This window comes from Lissotriton helveticus, chromosome 6 (assembly GCF_964261635.1).
Source record: "Lissotriton helveticus chromosome 6, aLisHel1.1, whole genome shotgun sequence".
In the NCBI taxonomy this organism is placed as follows: domain Eukaryota; kingdom Metazoa; phylum Chordata; class Amphibia; order Caudata; family Salamandridae; genus Lissotriton; species Lissotriton helveticus.
The window spans coordinates 370,999,280-371,018,149 of record NC_136067.1 but is presented as its reverse complement, the minus strand read 5'-3'; the positions used below and the strand labels follow the sequence as shown (position 1 = coordinate 371,018,149).

At 42.3% G+C, this 18,870-nt stretch overlaps 1 protein-coding gene across 8 annotated transcripts in view; it reads left to right on the top strand.

Annotated features, from left to right (window-relative positions):
• HPCAL1 (hippocalcin like 1) overlaps positions 1–18,870 on the top strand; it is a 1,733,702-nt gene that overhangs the window by 1,442,242 nt on the left and 272,590 nt on the right. The window contains exon 1 of one of the 8 annotated variants that reach the window (XM_078647813.1): positions 4,162–4,185. The exons of the other annotated variants lie outside the window; for them this stretch is intronic. The gene's annotated coding sequence lies outside the window, so the exon portion shown is untranslated. Of the gene's footprint in view, positions 1–4,161; positions 4,186–18,870 lie in introns of those variants that run through there. 8 annotated transcript variants of the gene reach the window in all.

Genomic DNA, 18,870 nt, shown 5'->3' with positions numbered 1-18,870 from the left:
CCGCTCAAGAACATGACACTGCGCTAGATCTGGTCTGCCATGCCCTGACAGAAGCCAATCTCACGCTCGATCAGGACAAGTGTGAATTTCATAAGCCAACGCTGAAATTCTTCGGCCACATCTTCTCTGGCAATGGCATGAAACCGGACCCCGAAAAGGTAGCGGCGCTAAATGACACACCGAGTCCAGGTGATGTTGGAGATGTACGCTCGTTCCTGGGCATGGCCAGCTACTGCTCCAGGTACATACAAGACTATGCCACAATAAGTCACCCCCTGAGAACCCTCACGAAACAGGGGCAGCCATTTCAGTGGTCCCCTCAATGTGAACGGGCGTTCAGAGAGATCAAGGAAGCTGTGGAGTCTGCTGAAAACATGGCTTACTTCAATCCAAAAAAGAAGACAGAAATAACAGTGGATGCCAGCCCTGTGGTGCTAGGGGCCATTTTAGCACAGTATGACAGAGATGAAGGTCAACATCACATCGTAGCGTATGACAGTAGGAGTCTAACAGATACGGAGAGGGCCTACTCCCAGCCAGAAAAGGAAAGTTTAGCTGTCGTCTGGGCCTGTGAACATTTCCACATCTTGATCTTCGTAAAGCCTTTCACCTTGGTCACTGATCATCAAGCTCTGATCAAAATTTTCAGAAACCCTCGAGCCAAAATGCCGCCACGAATAGAGAGATGGGGCCTCAGGTTACAAGAATACACGTTCACCATTGTACACAAGCCAGGGAAAGTTGCAAACCCTGCCGACTACATGTCCAGACACCACATCAGGGCCAGCAAATCCAAACGGTCGATTGCGGATGAATACATCCACTTCGTGGTAGATCAGGCCAGACCCCCTGCTGTTCCGCTCGAAGCAATCTGTGAGGCTACACAGGCAGACGTCACCTTGCAGGAAGTAAAACACCGCATCCAGACCAATAGCTGGCGACATTCAGAAATCAAGGGACGAGATGACCAAGAGATGTCAGCGTTCAAACACGTCCATGATGAACTGTCAATAGCGACAAATGGTCTAGTCCTAAGAGACACTCGAATTGTGATTCCACGACAGCTAAGACAAGGGGTCATAAATTTAGCACATGAAGGACAATGGGGTATAGTAGCCACGAAAAAAACACTCCACGAGAGGGTCTGGTTTCCAACACTGGATCTAATGGTGGAAACAACACTGAAGGACTGCCCACAATGTCAGCTAGTGAGCCGTCCAGATCTCCCTGCACCGCTACAAATGTCTCCACTGCCGGATGGTGTCTGGCAACACATTGCCATTGATTTCTGTGGGCCGTTCAAGTCGGGCTAATATGTCCTGGTCATCATGGACGAATATTCCAGATTCCCCATTGCACAACTGTGCACATCCACCAAAGCCTCCAGCGCCATACCAATTCTAGATGAAGTCTTTGCTGCGTGGGGCATTCCTCAAGTGGTAAAATCTGATAATGGGCCCCCATTCAACAGCCAGGACTTCGTCGAGTTTGCTCAACACCTAAACTTTAAACACCGGAAAATAACACCACTCTGGCCGAAGGCGAATAGAATGGTAGAACGATCTATGGCCTCGGTCAAGAGAGCCATTCAGCAGGCGGAGCTCACCCGAAAGAGCATCCAGACCGCGCTAAATGAAGTACTACGAGCCTACCGAAACACACCCCACTCCACCACGGGCAAATGTCCGGCCACCCTCATGCTAGGCCGGTCAGTGCGCACCAGACTGCCCATGATGAATGTCACGGTGAGTGAACAGTATCCAGATTCTGACCATGAGGAAATTGCGGCCGTGGACAAGCTGACGAAAGAAAAAATGAAGGGCTATGCGGATGAACGTCGACATGCCTCTCACGCTGAAAGTCGGGAAGGAGACTGGGTGTTGGCGCGGCAAGAGCAACACCAAAAGACTGACTGCAAATATCATAAGACTCCGTTGAAAGTGGTGCAACAGAAAGGAACTATGATCACCGCGGAAACAGACGGAAGACGAGTCACCAGGAATGTGACGCACTTTAAGAAGTGCAGCCCTAACGTCAAAGAACTATTGACTTAATCGCTAGTCGAGAAAAAGGAACCTGAGACACCGCTCAGCAGCAGTCAGGCATTGATGGGGACTACCGATGAATATGAGCGAGACACCCCTGATCCTCAGTCGTGCCCCAGACGGACCATTAGAAAACCGTCTCGCCTCATTGAAGAACTTTGAGTGGCGATCTTCAGCGACGTGAAAGAAAAGGGTGTTGATAGATTGCTGTGTTTTTCTAGTTTATTTACAGAGGGGGGAGATGTTATGATGGGTGCACACGCATGGGGCACTAGGACCTGCCCGAGGGAGAACGAGGGCGGGCGGATAGGGAGGAGCCAGGGACTAGGGATGGCAATTAGCCGATGTACCAGGACGAGGAAGGAAGTACAATAAAGAAGCTCCCACATAACATCCCTGTGTCCTTGTATATGTACCAGAAGGACACTACACATGGGACTTATTTTGTGTCCTCTGCCTCGCTACTCTGTGCTTTTCTCTTTTTATGTGTCTGCCCTCTGGCCTTGCGACCTCCTTTCCTTTGTTTTAATTTTCGATACATCCTTATGCTTAAACAAGAGAGAGAGAGAGAGATGTGTGTCTGTCTGTCTCTCATCCTCTTTGGAGTGTAAGAAACACATACCCCTGCATAGTGATGACAGAGTGCTTCAGTTTCATTAGCTACATGACCATCGGTTATTACGAAGCCACGCCGTTGGCTACTTATGTCCATTAGGAGATTCAGTGTGTAATAAAAGGTAGCTCCCGGTTGATTGGAGAATAAACTAATCATTCATCTCTGGGTTGTGTTTGCTAATGCTGGATTAAAGCTGAAAACAGCTTGGGCAAGGATGGTTACCTAGTCTCGACAACCAGTACATCCAGCATCTCCTGTTGAGAGACTGAACATCTTGACGAAGAGTAGCAAGCCAATGCTGACCCTTTGTGATAAACAATGGTCTTCCGTCTAAAGCTGATTAATCCAGAAGAAGCAAGGAAAGCTTGAACTAGGGTGGTTGTCTTGTTCTGTCCCTGACTGGTGTGCCTGGCGTCTCTTTTTTAGACATGCAATGCTTGACGTATTCTAGCAAGCCAATACTAGTAATTTGTCTGCTCATCTTCCACTATTGCAGAACATAATATTACACCAAGCTTCATTAATTGGCTTTCAATGGCCTCAGAATAAATTTGCACAGTAGTGATATCATTTTGCACAGGAGCATGCATGTGCGGAGACCTGGATCCTTCAGCCCCAGACTCTGGCTGCACACCGAAGACGGCAAAATACTTTACTGTTGCTTGTGTACCGGTTCAAAGCAGAACAGCAGTTTTGGCTGCACCTTTCCTTTTTTTGGTAGGGCCAAGACTGATTTCCGTATGGTTAGTCTTTGTCTGAAATGGTGCGTACCAACAATAAACTAAAGTAATCACCTGTGGTTAAGAATAATTTAAGCATTTGACTTTATTAGTTAAAAAGGAAGACATAGCACACTATAGGTATCGATTTTTAGTATTCTGAAAGTAACAAGGCAGGGTGCCTAGAATGTTGTACTTGAAATGTATATCTTCAAGAAGAAACAAAATATAAAATATGTCTTTCCATTTTAACATCTCATCAAAGAGGTATTGCAACTTTATATTTTGCCTCCAACATTCGGTTTGGAGAACCTGTCAGTTTACTTTCTCATCTGCTCTAACACAAAATGTAGACCAGGAAAATAAAACATATGTGAAAACGTTATACTCAAATGCCAAGGTATGAAAACAAATCGAACAAGCAACACAAGGGAAGTGCAGGAGAGGGAACATAAACAACAGACAGTGGGGCGGGAGGTGTGTGGGAGGAGTGAGAAGCAGCAATAGACAGGGGGAAGCAACAGGAAAGCAGCAAGAGAGAACTGCGGGAATAGGGAGAGGAAGCAGCAACAGTGGAAATTGAGGGGGAGTGGTGTGACTGTACAGTGCCATGCACTCTTAAAAAGAAAATAAAGTTTGCACCTGGAGGAGCGTGTGACTAGTGGAAGGACTCTGGCCGCAAACAGAAAGCTGTGCTAGGTCCAAGCTCCACAGCAGGGACACAAGCCCTGGGAGGTAGCAGGAGGCATGCCCAATAAGAAGCAAGGAAACGAGTGACGTGGAAGCCAACCAATGATACGTATTGGTGAGTTTTAAGTGGCCTCTAAGACAATTGTACGTTTTTTGTAACAAAAGATTTCGCCACCAGCGCATGCGCACTATCTGCGGCAAAACTTAAAAAGTGGCGAGTTAGTTGACCTATAAAAATCGGCTCTGGGGTTCAAATTATCTAAAATGAATATGCAATCCATAAAAATCGTATGAATGATAAGTTTCATTTGCAGATGTGTTGAATATGTGTGTATACTGTTCTGAAAAACCAGTTAGATTGTGCTATTTGGTGGCTCATTGTTTCCAACTGTAATAAACAAATTACCAAGCATTGTGTCAAACCGAGCACAACAGGGGTAGGGGAGCTGTTTTTAAGTAACGTGCACCTAATATCTTTATAAGATCTGTACTCCACACACACCTCCACTTTTTGTAGAGCTTACACTGACATCCTCTGAAGTGAGCTTTGCCAGCGCCTAGTCATGCCTAACTGTGGATTTACATAAACAGGAAGTAACAATTTGAACAAGCATAGGGAAGAATTTTTCATTAACAGCCATCTTTTTTTCCGTACATCTTAATTAACAGGCTTGAGATAGATGTTATGGGACTGTATCTAGAAGCACAAGTCACTAAACATCTAAAGAAAATGGAAAATGAAAGGCAAACAGTAGAACTGTGAAATTTGAGATCTGCAACTGTATGGCAAGATCTCAAAAGAAGCATCCCAGCTTTTTCACTCTTCCAATCTCTCTTAACATGTGGCAGATTAATATTCTCTTTTTCCGTTGAGCAGTGTATTTATTGGTGGCACCATGTAACATGTTTCGAGTTCTAGCTTAGGTAGAAAAACACTATAAACCAGGGTAGTCGAGACATGGGCTTGGAAGATACAAAAATATACAGTAGCTGGTGACCTACACATTGCATATTTCTCCTGAAGTAGTTATTTACAGCCACATGTTTTCGCATCGAGCATTTACAATAATCAATGGGAAGGTCCTTTGCCTTTTCCCATGGTGTTCTGATTTGAAGCCTGCATGCCATAGAGGATTCCATGTAAGGTGCCATAACGATTAATAATGGGATATGCATTGAGTTAACTTTAGCAATGTACTCATTCTCCCAGCTCACCCCATCACCACATGTCAGTCCTTACCTGGATTGTGTCATATAGTGTCAGTCAAACCTAGCACTGCTTTTGCAAAAATTAGTAAATAACAAGAGGTAGAAGGCAATCAGTACTGGAATATTTGTGCTCTTTTACGCCTATCTTTCATGGAGACCTATGCATAATCTGAGAAACCATAACTACGTCTGAACATTACTTGATAGCTTACGCACAGAGGAGACTCAGATGCGGATGTGCACTTATTCACAAGTAAGACAGTGCATTTGAGGATTACACATCTCCTCCTTACTTCACTGTGTATTTACAACTCATTTTAAAGTCCCCATGATGCTAAATCTGCATTTTTCTTTTTAAGAAACAGGCAGTCCCTGACAATTTTTTTGTCTATCTCATTGTTCCTCTCAGTGTAGAGGGAAATGACATCTAAACAAAGTCATTACAATGCAATGTATTTACCATACACACCTTACAACCTGGGTAAGTAACGCACAGGTAAGTATTTGTTCCTTTACCACACATGCCTTTACCTTGCAGGCAAGTATATATTTTTACTGTAGTATATATCTATATATATTTTTAAATAACATAATTATTATGTTATTTATAAAATTGTTTAGGTGAGGGTAGTGGTAAAGGGTATTATGGTGTTTAAAAAAGGGTTTCGGTGGGGGTTGTGGGTAAGCATCATTTTAGGAGTGGGTAATGGTAAAGGAAGTTAAGGGTTGTGTTAGGGTTTGGGGGTGGGCAGTGGTAAAGGAAGGTAAGGGTACATTTAGGGGTGGGTAGTGGGAAAGAGAGGTAATGGTAACTTTAAGGGTTAGTAGTGAGTAGCAGTAAAGTTAATTGTAGGGTGTAGGAGTGGGTAGTGATAAAGGGAGGTTGGGGTCAATTAAAAACAAGAGGGGGGTTGAGAAATCCCCCTTAAAAGGGAAAACGTGAATTATTAATACAAATGGTATATCTATACCGTCTTACGGCGTTGATGACCAACTCCCAGCCCCTGAAATGGCTTCGACTAAAAAGAGAAGTCAGCTTGCTTTTACATAATCCAGTATTTCTTTCCTACCTTTCAGAAAGTCTGCCAACACCACTGGTTACAGAAAATCAGTTCATTGCCGCATTTCTGTCATAACTATGAGAAGGAATATTGGAATATTTGTATATAGATTCAATGGAAAAAAAACAATGGTTAAAGCTAAGTTAGCATTAAGAAAACTTTATTTATTTTTTCTATACAAACCAAATCTAAAGTACACAAACATTAAAAATTCTAAAGTTCTAGTGATACCTTTAATTTCTAATTTAGGCATCATCTTAAAATTATTTTAACACGTGCCGCTCCATGAACACTGTAGAGAACTTGGTTGCAACACTGCATTGACTGTAACTCACCACTCTACCATGCACTCTGTTCTCACAAATTATGTGATTTGCAATGTCATAAGTGTTCTTATGAATGCTAGGATTTCAGATGGTATAACTGATGTAATAACAAAGGGTATAAACAGTGCATGGAGAAAGTGCCAGATATAGTTAATGTAGTGTGGTTACCTAGTGGGGTACAGTCGAATGGTGTAGAGTGTTAAAGAGTGGAGTGGTGTACAGTTGAGTGTTGTAGAGTGTAGTGGCATAGAGAGGAATAGCTTTGAATGTTGTAGAGTCGAGTCACTTACAGTAGAGATTCATAGAGTGGTGTAGCATAAAGTGGCATATAGTGGAATACAATACTGTGTAGAAGCATAAAGCTAAGTAGCGTACAGTGGAGTGATGTCCAGTGGAATAGCGTACAGTGGAGTGGTGGAAAGTGGAGTGGTGTTCAGTGGAATAGTGTACAGAGGTGTGTCTGCCTTTAGAAAACCAGAAGGCAGCAATGCTGTTTTTACCACACTTTATCTGGGTTAGGACCTTTAATATAGGTATATGGTAGGATTTTATGTCGTTCCCTACCTATTACCACTTTGTTAAAGGGGTTAATAGGTAGGTACACTTCCTTATATTTTATATATATTTTTAAACAAATTTATGGACTACAATCAATCATAGCATTTATATAGAGCGCTACTCACCCGTAAGGGTCTCAAGGCGCTAGGGAGAGGGGTCCGTTACTGCTCGAACAGCCAGGTCTTGAGTTGCTTCCTGAAGGAGAGATGGTCCTGGGTCAGCCGAAGGTGGATGAGGAGGGAGTTCCAGGTCTTGGCTGCCAGGTAGGAGAAGGATCTTCCTCCGGCAGTGGCTCTGCGGATGCGTGGTACGGTGGCTAGGGTGTGGCTGGTCGATCGTAGCTGGCGGGTGGGCGTGTAGAAGGTCAGGCGGTCATTGAGGTACTTGGGGCCCAGGTCATGGAGAACCTTGTGTGCGTGGGTGAGGAGCCTGAACGTGATCCTCTTGCTGACGGGGAGCCAGTGCAGGTCTCTTAGGTGGCCGGAGATGTGGCTCTGTCGGGGGATGTCCAGGATGAGTCGTGCGGAGGCGTTCTGGATGCGTTGGAGTCTTTTCTGAAGTTTGGCTGTGGTTCCGGCGTAGAGGGTGTTCCCGTAGTCCAGTCGGCTGGTGACGAGTGCCTGGGTGACGGTCCTCCTGGTCTCGGTGGGGATCCATCTGAAGATCTTACGGAGAATGCGCAGGGTGTTGAAGCACGATGAGGAGATGGCGTTGACTTGTCTGGCCATCGAGAGGGAGGAGTCCAGGATGACGGCCAGGTTGCGTGCGTGGTCCGTTGGCTTGGGAGTGGTGCCCAGGGCAGGGGGCCACCAGGAGTCGTCCCAGGCGGAGGGCGATGGTCCCAGGATGAGGACTTCCGTCTTGTCTGAGTTCAGTTTCAGGCAGCTGTTCTTCATCCACTCGGCGACGTCTTGCATCCCTTCGTGTAGGCTGGTCTTGGCGGCGGCGGGGTCATTGGTGAGGGATAGGATCAGCTGGGTATCGTCGGCATAGGAGATGATGTTGAGGTTGTGTTGGCGTGCGATGGCCGTGAGGGGGCTCATGTAGACGTTGAAGAGGGTTGGGCTGAGTGATGATCCTTGTGGTACGCCGCAGATGACTTCGGTGGCCTCGGATCTGAACGGGGGAAGGCGGACTCTCTGGGTTCTTCCGGTGAGGAACGAGATGATCCACTCCAGTGCCTTTTCTTGGATTCCGATGTTGCTGAGGCGCTGTACTAGGGTGCGGTGGCAGACAGTGTCGAACGCTGCGGAGAGGTCCAGGAAGATGAGGGCCGCAGTTTCCCCGTTGTCGAGCAGGGATCTGATGTCATTGGTGGCTGCGATCAGGGCGGTCTCGGTGCTGTAGTTGGCTCGGAAACTGGACTGCGAGGGGTCGAGGGATCCATTCGTCTCGAGGAAGGCGGCGAGCTGTCTGTTGTCGGTCTTCTTGTTGACTTTGGTAGGAAAAGGGAGGAGCGAGATGGGGCGGAAGTTCTTGAGGTCGGTGGGGTCCGCTGTGGGTTTCTTCAGGAGGGCGCTGAGCTTGGCGTTCTTCCAGCTCTCCGGGAAGGTGGCGGTGTGGAAGGTGGTGTTGATGTCCTGGAGTTGGGGGTGCGATGATGGAGTCTGCCTTGTTGAAGACGTGGTGGGGGCAGGGGTCGGTTGGTGATCCAGAGTGGATGGTGTTCATCGTGCGGGTGGTGTCTTTGATGCTGACCGGGGTCCAGTTGCAGAGGGTGGTGGTGGGGGGCGTTGGTTCGGTGGTTGGGTGCGTGGTTGGTGCGCCGAAGCTGTTGTGTATGAGAGTTGCAGAGGTCTTGCGACGGAGTAATGTTGTTGTTTCCTGCGCTGGGGTTGGAGAGCTCTTTGACGATGCTGAAGAGTTCCTTGCTGTCGTGTGCATTGTTGTCCAGTCGTTCTTTGAATGCTGTCTTCTTGGTGGTGCGGATCAGCTGGTGGTGCTTGCGGGTGGCGTGCTTGAGGGCGGTCATTTTTTCTGTGGTCTGGTCGTGGCGCCAAGCTTTCTCGAGGGTGCGGCAGTTCTTCTTGGAGTCCTTGAGTTCGTCAGTGAACCAGGGAGCTTTCTTGCTGCCGGGCCTGCTGGGAGGGTTCTTTAGTGGAGCGAGGTCGTCGGCGCAGGCGGTCAGCCACTGTGTGAGGTTGCTGGCTGCTTCGTTGGGGTCCGTTGTGCTGGCGGGGGAGTACTTCAGTAGTTACTAAAAAAAAACTAGAAAATGTAAAATACACTGTAGTACACTATATTAATGAAATATTGTTTAGTACGGCATATTTTTTATTTTTTAACAAATGGCATTTAAAAATGTTTTTAAAGTAGCGCAGTAGCAGGTATTACTACACTACTCCATAGACATTTTTGTAAAGAATCAAATATGTTAAAAATGTATAATACACTATAATGCACTATATTTAGTCATTTAATCATTTACATTTTTTTATTTAAGCACTGCAATACTTGCTAGGTAAAACTGCGGTACTCCATAAATGTTTTTTAAATTATATAGAAAAATATTATACATACATACCTTGATCTAATTCTCTAACCAGAACATAGTCAAAGTGTGCTTATAACAACAGGGTTGCCGTTACCTTTTGTAAAGTCCGTCATTAGCCAATCACATAATGCCTTGTCATTGCCATGCACACAGTAGTTTCGCGAAATTTCTTTTGTCTATGCACTCCCTTAACGAAGCACTTGAAAACTTCGCATCGTTCACCAATGTAGAAAGAGCAATAGGTTTGCAAAGTTTTGTGGAGATTTGCCAAATGGGGGAAAAGTTTAGTTAGCAAAAATCGTTGTAATTCCTATCTGTTTTGACTGCCACTCTGTAAAGTATATAAACTATATATATATATATATATATATATATACATATATATATATATATATATATATATATATATATATATTTTACAACAGGTTTTCCCCGGTCCCGGGGATGGTTGGAGTCGCAGAAAAAACGGAAGTCAATCGCTTATTTTCGTGAAAGTTTCTTTATTTCATAAATCCATTGGGGGATCAGAAGCAAAAAACAACCAACGCGTTTCGACAGCGTCCGCTACCTTGATCACGGTCGGTTTAGTGCATGGCGCTCACAAGTTTAAGGGAACAACAACAATAAAGATACGCCCACTTGGTTACTTAGTCCGTCCCCCAATTAATTGGCATTCTGGGACTGGTAGTTTCTCGCTAACATTAGCTTTAAATTAATGACTCTGGCAATTTTCAAAGAGAAGTACAAGGGGATTATACCATTTGTATGAGCTGTTGTACATTGTCCAAACCATAAATCATTTTTAAGGAAACAAAAGGGTACCGCCCTCCGGTGGGCAAATCATTTAGCAAACAATTATTTATAGTTATTTACAGTCGGTGCTGCCCTCTATTGGGCGATAGTTTGCTAACACTTGGAATTGCAAGGTGATTGAATCCTTTCTGTGAGCTATTTACAAAAGTGAGAAAACGTGGGGTGGTGAAAAATAAAAAAGGGACAAAATTGTTAAAATTAAATATGGCCGGCAGGATGATGTAGGAAAGTCATTTTGTTCGTATTTACAGGTGTATATACATTTCCTCTGATTGGTTAAGACCAAAGGGTGTCATAGTTCTGAAATTCAGGATGTGTTTTGACTCTTTGCGTCGTAGCAACCTTTCATTGTGGCCACCCCTTGCTGAGAGACTCATGGTTTCAATGCCCCAAAAGCGAAGTTGTTTCCAGTCTCCGTTATGGTTCGATTCCATATGTTTGGCAACTGCATTGCCTCTGTCTTTGTGCACAGTAGCACGAACATGCTCCAATATGCGCTTTTTTAATTCACAGATGGTACTGCCTATGTACCTTAGCTTACATGGGCATTCGATCATATATATGGTGTATTTACTGTTGCATGTTATGCATTCCCTGATTTGCCAGATCTTGTTCTTTGGCATAGTTATTTCTGTTGTCGGTTTGGCAATCTCACAGACTTTGCAGTTGTAACATTTTATAAAGCCTTTGGTCTTTAGCCAGTGTGTCTTTTTTGCTGTGGGATGGAAATGACTATGGACAAGTTGGTCCTGGAGATTTTTGGCCCTTCGAAATGTTATTGTGGGGTGTTTGCCAATTTTTTTACCTATCACTGGATCCAGCTGTAAAATCTTCCAATTTCTTTTCAGGATTTGATTTAATTGTTTGGTTTCTTTACTGTAATTTGTGATCAGTCTGATTGGTTCCTCCTCTGTTGGAATTTGGGTTTCTTTCAGTTTCAGGCAATCTGATCTTGCTGTTTGATTTGCTCTTTCCCAGCATTGTCTTGTAGAACGTTGGTTGTATTGTCTTTTTTGAAAACGTTGCATGGCGCTCTTACTCTGTTTTTGCCACTCCTGTTCTTCACTGCAGATTCTTCGTAAACGCAAAAATTCCCCATAGGGGATGCTTGATATGAGTGATTGCTGATGGAAGCTTGTGGCTTCCAATGTTGCATTAGTTGCAGTGCTTTTACGATGGAGGGTCGTTTCCACTTGGTTGTTTTTGATATACACTTCCGTGTCTAAAAAGACCGCTTTATTTTGACTGATATTGTGGGTGAATTTTATGCCCGGTGTGCTGTTATTTAGTATTTGGAAATATTCCAAGAATTTCTCCTCCCCGCCATTCCACACTATGAACAAGTCATCTATAAATCTTTTCCAGACTATGATGTGCTGTGTGAATGTATGAAGTTTTTCATCCCATGCCGTTGTTTCCTCCCACCATCCCATGGCAGTGCAGGCATAGTTGGGGCTAAAGGAAAAGCCCATGGCGGCTCCATTTTTTTGTTTGTATAGTGTGTCACCGAACATGAAAATGTTGTTACATAATAAATAGTTGATCATTTCTGATAGCATGATGTTATGATTTTGATAGTGAATATTCCGTTCTTTAAGCACATGTTTACATGCATTAAGACCCATCTCATTGTCAATGTTTGTATATAATGAGATCACATCCATTGTGATCATGATGAAATCAGGTTGCCATTCAATTTGCTTCAGATTACACAAAAAGTCAGTAGTATCCTTTATGTATGATTTCAAAAGTTTTACATGTGGACTTAGTTCTGGATAGGAAAATACATCAAATGGGAAAAAGATGAACTTTTGGATTTTGATGGGAAAAAATATTTAACAGTGCATTTCCCAAAAATAGCTACTGTGTATTTTCTACCAAAGATCCACAAAAGTGCCACGAAACCACCAGGGAGACCGATCGTGTCGGCCAATGGCTCTTTGCTGGAACCACTATCAAACTTCATTGATTTTTACCTAAGTCCACATGTAAAACTTTTGAAATCATACATAAAGGATACTACTGACTTTTTGTGTAATCTGAAGCAAATTGAATGGCAACCTGATTTCATCATGATCACAATGGATGTGATCTCATTATATACAAACATTGACAATGAGATGGGTCTTAATGCATGTAAACATGTGCTTAAAGAACGGAATATTCACTATCAAAATCATAACAACATGCTATCAGAAATGATCAACTATTTATTATGTAACAACATTTTCATGTTCGGTGACACACTATAGAAACAAAAAAATGGAGCCGCCATGGGCTTTTCCTTTAGCCCCAACTATGCCTGCACTGCCATGGGATGGTGGGAGGAAACAACGGCATGGGATGAAAAACTTCATACATTCACACAGCACATCATAGTCTGGAAAACATTTATAGATGACTTGTTCATAGTGTGGAATGGCGGGGAGGAGAAATTCTTGGAATATTTCCAAATACTAAATAACAGCACACCGGGCATAAAATTCACCCACAATATCAGTCAAAATAAAGCGGTCTTTTTAGACACGGAAGTGTATATCAAAAACAACCAAGTGGAAACGACCCTCCATCGTAAAAGCACTGCAACTAATGCAACATTGGAAGCCACAAGCTTCCATCAGCAATCACTCATATCAAGCATCCCCTATGGGGAATTTTTGCGTTTACGAAGAATCTGCAGTGAAGAACAGGAGTGGCAAAAACAGAGTAAGAGCGCCATGCAACGTTTTCAAAAAAGACAATACAACCAACGTTCTACAAGACAATGCTGGGAAAGAGCAAATCAAACAGCAAGATCAGATTGCCAGAAACTGAAAGAAACCCAAATTCCAACAGAGGAGAAACCAATCAGACTGATCACAAATTACAGTAAAGAAACCAAACAATTAAATCAAATCCTGAAAAGAAATTGGAAGATTTTACAGCTGGATCCAGTGATAGGTAAAAAAATTGGCAAACACCCCACAATAACATTTTGAAGGGCCAAAAATCTCCAGGACCAACTTGTCCATAGTCATTTCCAACCCACAGCAAAAAAGACACACTGGCTAAAGACCAAAGGCTTTATAAAATGTTACAACTGCAAAGTCTGTGAGATTGCCAAACCGACAACAGAAATAACTATGCCAAAGAACAAGATCTGGCAAATCAGGGAATGCATAACATGCAACAGTAAATACACCATATATATGATCGAATGCCCATGTAAGCTAAGGTACATAGGCAGTACCATCTGTGAATTAAAAAAGCGCATATTGGAGCATGTTCGTGCTACTGTGCACAAAGACAGAGGCAATGCAGTTGCCAAACATATGGAATCGAACCATAACGGAGACTGGAAACAACTTCGCTTTTGGGGCATTGAAACCATGAGTCTCTCAGCAAGGGGTGGCCACAATGAAAGGTTGCTACGACGCAAAGAGTCAAAACACATCCTGAATTTCAGAACTATGACACCCTTTGGTCTTAACCAATCAGAGGAAATGTATATACACCTGTAAATACGAACAAAATGACTTTCCTACATCATCCTGCCGGCCATATTTAATTTTAACAATTTTGTCCCTTTTTATTTTTCACCACCCCACGTTTTCTCACTTTTGTAAATAGCTCACAGAAAGGATTCAATCACCTTGCAATTCCAAGTGTTAGCAAACTATCGCCCAATAGAGGGCAGCACCGACTGTAAATAACTATAAATAATTGTTTGCTAAATGATTTGCCCACCGGAGGGCGGTACCCTTTTGTTTCCTTAAAAATGATTTATGGTTTGGACAATGTACAACAGCTCATACAAATGGTATAATCCCCTTGTACTTCTCTTTGAAAATTGCCAGAGTCATTAATTTAAAGCTAATGTTAGCGAGAAACTACCAGTCCCAGAATGCCAATTAATTGGGGGACGGACTAAGTAACCAAGTGGGCGTATCTTTATTGTTGTTGTTCCCTTAAACTCGTGAGCGCCATGCACTAAACCGACCGTGATCAAGGCAGCGGACGCTGTCGAAACGCGTTGGTTGTTTTTTGCTTCTGATCCCCCAATGGATTTATGAAATAAAGAAACTTTCACGAAAATAAGCGATTGACTTCCGTTTTTTCTGCGACTCCAACCATCCCCGGGACCGGGGAAAACCTGTTGTAAATTGTTAGCGGTTGGCTCAACCGCAGGAGTAACGAGACCAAGGAAAAGTAGCGCCTAACGAAGAGGAAGGGAGCCAAGTGGTAGATATATATATATATATATATATATATATATATATATATATAAATATATATATATATATATATATATATATATATATATATATATATATATATATATATATATTACCTACTGGCGGTCGCCAGTAGGTATATATAGTTAGGATTTTTTCCCTATGGGATTTTTGAAAATTCTATGTCTAATAACTTTGGCGTTTGTGGACGGAATTGGCTGAAATTTTCTGGAAAATGGAACATTTTGTTTCTGAGCAGCCCTTGGAAATTTGGGGGGGGGTTCGTCAAGGGGGGGCCGAGAAAAAAGGGGGGTCCCAAAACGTGTTTTTAACATTGAGTTTTCCATAGGGCGGTTGGCCTCACTTTTAGCCCGAACGGCTGAATGGATTTGCATGAAACTTGGCAAAATTGTAGGGACTGGTAGCCCGATGTGCCTTTTCTAGGTCTCAATATATGTGCTCCAGTGGATTTTGAGAAATTAACGTTTAAAAAAAGATATATATCTGTAAGCGCGCTCTGGGCAGCGCTCCGGTCCGCGGACCTTAAGCGTACCGAAACTTCGCGTAGCTAAGCTGATTGGCTCTCCGGTGTCTGTCAACATTCTAAACAGTCCGGAGCGGCCGCCATCTTGTCTCTCGGTAGGATTGAGAGACAAGAGGAGGCCAAAACAAAGGGGGAAATAACCATAAGGGGGCATACTAGGTCCTCCCTGACCCCCTAGGTTTAATGTGGAGGTTTTAAAAGGGCCCCGCGGGGCAAAAAAAAAAAAAAAATGTTTTTGTTTTTTTTGCGTGGGGAGCGCCCGGTCCGCGAACCGGGAAGCGTTCTGGGCAGCGTACTGCAATGAAAAATGAATGATAGACTTTTCAAATGCTGTATGTTAATTGATTGTTGGTTTTGTTGATTATTTTTTATTTTCTTTATTTTTTAAGCATTTATTTTTATTGTGATTGTGTTTCATAATTTATTAAACTTTCTAACATTTCATTGTCAGAAATTTCATAATTATCATTGAATATACATTGTAGTCTCTGAGGGTGTAAAATGTCCTCATTTTCAAGGAGGTTATCTACTGCTTGTACACATTGCAGTAGTTCTTTGTCTAAAGTTTCATCGAAAAATTCAATATCATTTTCATCATTGATTTCTTGGCTGCTCTCTTGCAGGACAATTTGAAATTCAACTTTCTGTTCGCCTTCCATTTTGCCTGAAATTTAGATTAAAAAAATATATATTAGTAGAGATAGGGCACTGTTGGGATTAATTTTGGGCAGTGTATAGTATCAGAGTGGAAGTAGGAATATAAAAAAGTGTATGTGATTTAACGTAAGTAAATTCATAATTATACAAGAGAAGCCTAACTCCATCCATAACTATAACAGAGAAGTCTATCTAAATCTATAACTACTACAGAGGGATAGTATATAACTATCAGAAAAAGTTTACCATATTAACTTATAGTGCACAATATACTTCAGTTTTAAAAATAAAAACTTACCTTTAGATAGAAGTTGAAGGAATTAGTGAAAATCCTATTGAAATGTACACCAAGAAGTAGTAGTCAAAATGGCTGTGTTTTCTTCTCTTCCTTTATATATATTCAGGTATATAACCAATCAAATGTCAGGTAAAAAAAGTAGAAAATGAAAGTAACATTTTCATTGGTTGTCAATTCCAACACTTCAGATGTGTTTTGTGAAGTAATTTACCTCACGGTATTTAGAGAGGTCTACAGGCTAAATGGCTAAATGGAATTCCAATCAAATTTGTGAAAATGGTAGGGATTGGTATGTAGTATGAGCTAGTCTATATTTGGTGAAATTGTCTCCAGTGGCTTTTCTGTGAACTACTTTCCCACCTTTTTTGATGGTGCGCTTCCCAGGGAGCGACCCGGTACGCGAACCGTTGAGCGCCCCGGTTCGCGAACCTTAAGCGTAACGGGAGTCCACCATTTTGTGTTTCGGTCGAATTAAGATACAAGATGGAGGGCAAATAATGTTCAGAATGGGTAGAAGGGGGCACGGTAGACTTATCTTGACCCCCTAGGTTTTGTGAGGGTGGCTGAGGAGGCCCATATGTGCGAAAAAAAAACATTTTTTTAAAAAATTTCGCGAGGTTAGCTCCCGGTTCGCGTACCGGGTAGCGCCCCAGGGAGCGTACTTTGTTGAAAATTAGTGAAAAATGTTAGAGTAAAATAATAATTGAGTGATCAGATGTAGGGTAGCTCTGAGAAGAGCTTTTGGGTTTATGGTACATTTAGGTACTTATAAGTAGGTACCAATGCACATTCTTAAATTCAGAGTGAAAATTCTGTTGCCCTCATCTGAGAAGTGAACTCCATCTCCTCTGTAGATATCTTGCATGTAGTAACGCAAGTTATTGTTGTACAGGGAGCCCATTCCATGGTCTCTCATGTAAGCTGAAACAGATTTGTTTACATGCTTCCTCGACTTCTCAATTTGTGGACAAAATTGGTTTGACCACCTCCATTTCTGTCTTTGGCATATATTTGAATATACCAAGGCAGTCTGAGGAAAAAGTGCCATTAATTGCTCAAAGGTGTCCTTTAAAAGCATTTCCAGACCTACACCAGTCAAAGTGCCCAAGTCATTACCTCCACAGTGCACAATTAACAGGTCAGGTTTGGGCAAATGCATAAAGGTTTTCACCAATGGTATCAATTGGTGACATTTTAATCCTCTGTGGCCAAACCACTTAATTTCCACAACTTGTAAATTGAGGTTAGGTAAATTCCTGTTTTCAGTGTACCTTTGAGCCCAGTGAATATAACTATGTCCAACAATCCAGACAGAAAACATGGTGAGAGAAGGTTCTCCTGCAGTCAGATGAAGTGTGGCAATGAAATGGCAGTTGAAAAAATGAGAGTTTAAAATGAAAAAAACTGTGGAGTTTCTGTGTTCATGAAGCAGTAACAGTGATTGGTGGATTTTGATTGCTGAAAACAGAAAGTTAGGGTGCACGGATGAGTTATTTGAAAGATGTATTTTGAATGGTCAATAAAAAATCATTAAATGAAAGAATGCACTGGATTTGCAGGTGCACTGAGAGTTCAGAGTTCAATTGCAACATTGTTGTGTGAACTTGCAAACACCAGAAGTCTTCCAAGAGGTGGTTGCCATGCTGAAAAGGCAGAAAGGGCAGAGGGGGGAAGGGTTTTCATTTGAAAAAAAGTGAGGGAAGAGTTTTGATTGGGTGACATGAGAGATATGTGTGAAGAATTACAGCATTTCTGTGCTTTTGATAGCTGCAGACTCTGGAGTGCATACCTTTTGCTCTGCTGAAGACAAATTGGTGTGTTTCTGAGACTGTTTTCAAACTCAAAGTATTTGCTAAGGTGAGAAAATATTTCTTTAATTTAGATAGAGAATAGTGTGCTTTAAGGAGAAAATTATGAATTATGTGGCGCAAATTGCTTGTAAATATGCTCCCACCTGTGCAAGGAAAATTTAGATTTTTAATGTTTGTGTTACATAGCCATTTTAAAAGTGATACAAACATGCTGCAAAGGCAATTAAAAAACGCTTTTATGTGTCTTAAGGACATTTTAAGTAATTTTCCCATGTGCAGTGTTTTGAAATTATGATTTGAAAATCGTTTTTGGGGAAAAGGAATTGTTTTTAAATTTATGACAAGGACATAATGGTGTATGCTTCTTTATAAGGCAATTGACTGTCCCTGATGTTATTTTTCCCATTTTAATGTAAGACCTTTCTCTGTGGCGCAAATTGCTTGTAAATATGCTCCCACCTGTGCATGGCAAATTTAGATTTTAAATGTTTGTGTTACATAGCCATGTTAAAAGTGACCCAACCATGCTGGAAAGGCAATAAAAAAACACTTTCATGTGTCTTAAGGACATTTTAAGTAATTTCCCTGTGGGCAGTGTTTTCAAATTATGAATTGAAAATCGTTTTTGAGGTAAAGGAATGTTGTTAAAATTTATGTGCGCCATATGCCCCCAAATTTCTTTTTCAGGGGTGCAGCAGGGTGTTCTTGAGACACCCCTGCACCCTTGGAAAAATTCCTAATTTGTGATGAGCAAATTGCTAATCGCAAATTAAACCTTCATTCCTATGAGGCTCCTAGCCCATGGAAATGAATGG